The sequence below is a fragment of the Emydura macquarii genome, unplaced genomic scaffold (genome assembly GCF_026122565.2).
Source record: "Emydura macquarii macquarii isolate MOO-44397 ecotype Brisbane River unplaced genomic scaffold, CSIRO-AGI_Emac_v2 contig_1045, whole genome shotgun sequence".
Lineage (NCBI taxonomy): Eukaryota > Metazoa > Chordata > Testudines > Chelidae > Emydura > Emydura macquarii.
Window position 1 is genome coordinate 18504266 of NW_027131182.1, and position 4086 is coordinate 18508351.

The following is a 4086-nucleotide window of genomic DNA, read 5'->3' on the forward strand; positions in this document are numbered from 1 at the left end:
CATTATGAACTCCTGTAAAACTATAGAGAGTTACAAGATCTGATCATGAACGTCTTAATCTGGCAAAACTATTGATTCCAACAGTGTTTCTCACCCCCCCTAAATATGGAGCTGGGTATCAGGCCCCTAAAGTATCTATTTGATCCTGAAATGTAACAGGTACCACTGCTCACACACACATGTCTGAGGGCTAAATCATGGCTCTTCTTGGCTGTGGTATGAAAGTAACAAGATATATTGCCAGGACCTCCCAGAAGCATAGGCCCAGGTATTTAGGTGTGTAACTCACATTGAAATCAGTGAGAATTAGGATCCTAAATACTTTTATGGATATGGGGTATTTTGCTTGACTCAGGCCTCTGTATGTGGTGGTGGACTCTAAGTCAGACAGGGCCTAGCTATGACCTCTGAAAAGAACTGCACGCGCTCTTTCAACTGGACTTGGTGATTTGGAGAGGCCACAGCCACACTCTTGACCCTCCAGTTCTCTGTGGGAAGGCTTCCATGGCTGTCAGTGCTGGACTCCAGCAGTCATTGCTCTCTGGTGGCAGCTAAGGAATTATATTACGTCATTAACCAAAAGGCACAGAAATCAAAATGACATTAGAATGAAATCAGCTGAACTGCCAAGTAGGTTTTGATAAAGTGTGAGAAAAGCGATGGCCATCCTAATCTCAGTCACACTCAGATCTGTACAGGGTTGTTGGAAAGAGTTTGCTGCCCCACCAGAATGTGTAGCATAATTCTGTTAAGTGTGAGTCAGAGAATGTTGTTTTTAGGAAAACTATTAGCTATCTTACAGTGTACCGGGAGGGAGAAGAGAAATCCTTCATCATGGAGCGCTCCTTTCTATGGCCCCTAATGCCTGTAGGTTGTCTTTTTTTTTTTTTTTTTTTACTCCTTTCTTTTATATTGGAATAAGTTGGGATGAAACCAGGTGAATGAAAACAAACAAATAAATCAGTTTTTTAGGTGTTCAGTTTTTGGCATTTTACTAGTGAATGTTTCTGTTTCATAGAAAAACCATTTTTCCATGCATACAATGTTTAGATGGAAATTTTTTCTATCAGTTCCAGTCAATAGGAGTTGACTTCAGTGGTAGAAGGATTGGGCCCATCATCGCTTCCAAAACACATTAGCTTTTCATATTTGCCATACTTGGTACTGATTGTCAGAAGTATGGTGATCGCATTTGGAATGACACGTTGCAGAGGCAGTAGATACGATCCGTGCTGGGATAAAAAGTTATCAAACATTCTTCTAATTATTGGGTGATTTATCCCTGAAAACACAGAGCAGGAGCCAAAAACATCACTTTAAAACATACAAACAAATATGTGGACTTAGCATCCAAGTATAGGAAACACTACCTCTTTTTCTCCAAAACGAACTAGACTTACTCCCAAACATTCATTCCAGCAAGCCAGGATCCTTTTTCATGGGCCCATCCATGTTAGTTACAGAACCAGAACACACATGGAGCCTGACACCTAGTTCCCCTTCTTATCAGTCACACTAGAAAAGCAGAGCAAGTCATTTCCTACCTTCATGGAAGTCATTGTCCCAGCTACAACTCCAGTGTCTGTTCCCTGGAGGAGAGAGGAGTTTAACGGCACTACATACATTGCTGTCAGCCCAGGCCTTCTTCAAAAAGCCATTAGTTACAAAAAAGGCTAGGGGAATTTCTCAGTCCTGATTTATGTAACAGAAAACCTACTGGTCGCCTCCAAATCAGCATTTTAAGCTGAGTGGAACGGATGTGTTAAAATTACCCCATCGAACTGCTACAGTGTGCTTTGAAAGCCTGGTTAACCCAGTTAAGAATCTTCTTTAAAATCAAAGCAAACGCATCCTGTTGGGGATGTACAAAGTCAATGATAACGATAGATAAGGATACAATTTGGTCACGGACTCTGTGACTTCACCAGACCTCTGGGACTTCTTCAGCTTTGACTGTCAGCGGGGCTGCATACCCCCCGGCAACTGTGGCCAAGACTGTGCATTCCTACTCCGTGGCGGTGGCCATGGTTGTGCACCTCCGCTCTGTGGCTGCGGTTGGGGCTGGAGCCGGAGCTGTGCACCTCCTTGTTCCCCCCGCAAAGCTGTGGCTGTGCTGGAGTCAGAGCAGTGTGCCCTCTCAGCCCATCCCACTGTGGGTGGGCCAAAGCCAGGGCTGTGCACCCCACCTGTGGCGGTGGAGCTGGGGCTGTCAGTCCCCCCCATGGGGCTCCAGCTGTCATTCCTCTCCCCATCCCTCAGCCCTGGCCCCTGGTTATTTTTAGTAAAAGTCACAGATAAGTCAGAGGCTCCTGTGAATTTTTGTTTATTGCCAACGCCCTTTACTAAAAATAACCATGGCAAAATCTTAACTTTAATGATAGGTCACGGTTCCTACACCAGGGTCTCTTCTTCTCTTGATACATGTACAGTAAATCCAACTAACATTAAACAGGTTAAATGCATACACTGAGCAGAGACTAGACCTGTATAATGTTTAACAGCAGTTACTGTCCAATTGCATCAACTAATTAAATCTGAGGACACATATTAATGTATTTCACTAACTATTTTTGCCATTCAATAGATGCTTTCTTCTTTTTTCGGTTTCTAAAGAAAAGGGCAGGTGAATTTATTACCTAAGAAAGTGAAGGCCTATGGGTATTATTTGTTTCTAGGGCCAGATTTAGGCCATTATCCTGCAACAGTACATTGTGTGGACAGACCCCTATGCCTCTGTGGAGCCCCATTTGACTCCCCTCGGCACACTTGATTATTCCCCCTGACTTGATTATTCCTCTGGGCTGCGGCAGCTCAGCCCCAACCTCCATTGGGGAGTTAGTCCTAATGGCACAATCTGGCCCTTATTATTTATTGAAGTTACTTGAAGTTAATCACAGGATTTATTGAGGAGATACATCATGATTCTTGTCTCACCTTGATTAAGGTTGTCTTCTCCGGCCTATAAATCTGGCTGGTGACCAGAACCAGACAAGCAGATACCGCATGCATTTTTTTACTTGTCATTCCGCACTGAAGAGAGAGTGAGAGGGAAGCCACGCTTCTTTACAGTTGGTTGTGGAGTTACAGTCATGTTGGAAGCAGATATTGACAGTAACCATTGCTTTACTCTGCTTTTCCCTCCACCGCAGCTCACTCCAGTGTGCGGCTGCTTCTTGCTCCAAATGGATCCTTTCCCATAAAGCCGCCATGTAAAGGTTTATACATTTTCTTAGATCTTTTCCCTCCCTAGAGGGGAATATAGGGAAGTGTGCAGTAATGCTGACTTGCCCAAATGCCATCTAAGGCAGCCAGGCCCATTCAAATAACATTAGCAACATCAGATAACATGAGCTGGGAAAGAGACTTAAAGAGGCCTGAAGTGATGTCTCCGTGGCTCATAATCCAGTTCTCTGCAGGGAGATGGAGAGGTTCCTGTTAGGTAAAAATCCCACTCTACCTGTAGAAACAAAGCAAAACAGAACTAAGTAGAAGGGAAGAGAAGGTGCAGGGGTCGGATGAGTCATCACCATCACCACCATGGCCTAGTCAGTGATTGGGGACAGGGCCTTTATATCTTCTGAGTATCTGAACACCACCCACCCATGAAACATGGACTATAAAAATAGTAATGGCACCCTAGAACCCACCTTTCCTTCTGCTCCCCTCACCTTTCGTTTGAAAGAGGTGATCATCTGCTTCTTGCACTGCCAAAGGCAGGCTTTGCTGAGTAACTGAGGACAGCAAATGTTTTATGCTATTCTTGATCTGTTGCAAATAGGGAACACCTGTGTTTGAAAAATCCTGCCTCTAACACTGATTCCCTTCTGTGGCCTTGGGTAAATGACTAAGCTCTTTGCCAAAAATTCCTCATCTGTGAAATGGGGGATAACAGCACTTACAACTACCATCCTGGGCTGTTGTGAAATGTGATCAGAATGGGCTTGATTCACCCCCTCTGGATATAGGGAGCTGGAAATATGCTGGGGATGGACAGGCAGTGGTACCACTACCACCACCGTGCAGGCTTGCTACCGGGAAAGTGAACAGATTTTAAACTACAGCTGCAGGGTTCACAGGAACCCTGCC

At 44.5% G+C, this 4086-nt stretch overlaps 1 long non-coding RNA gene across 1 annotated transcript; it reads right to left on the reverse strand.

Annotated features, from left to right (window-relative positions):
- Nucleotides 1–786: 786 nt before the first annotated feature.
- Nucleotides 787–3444, reverse strand: LOC137151319 (uncharacterized). Its single transcript, XR_010919249.1, has 3 exons — nt 2935–3444; nt 1545–1589; nt 787–1282 (listed from the first exon to the last, which is right to left on the reverse strand). It is a non-coding gene; the product is annotated as an uncharacterized lncRNA (long non-coding RNA).
- Between the last annotated feature and the right edge of the window lie 642 nt (nt 3445–4086).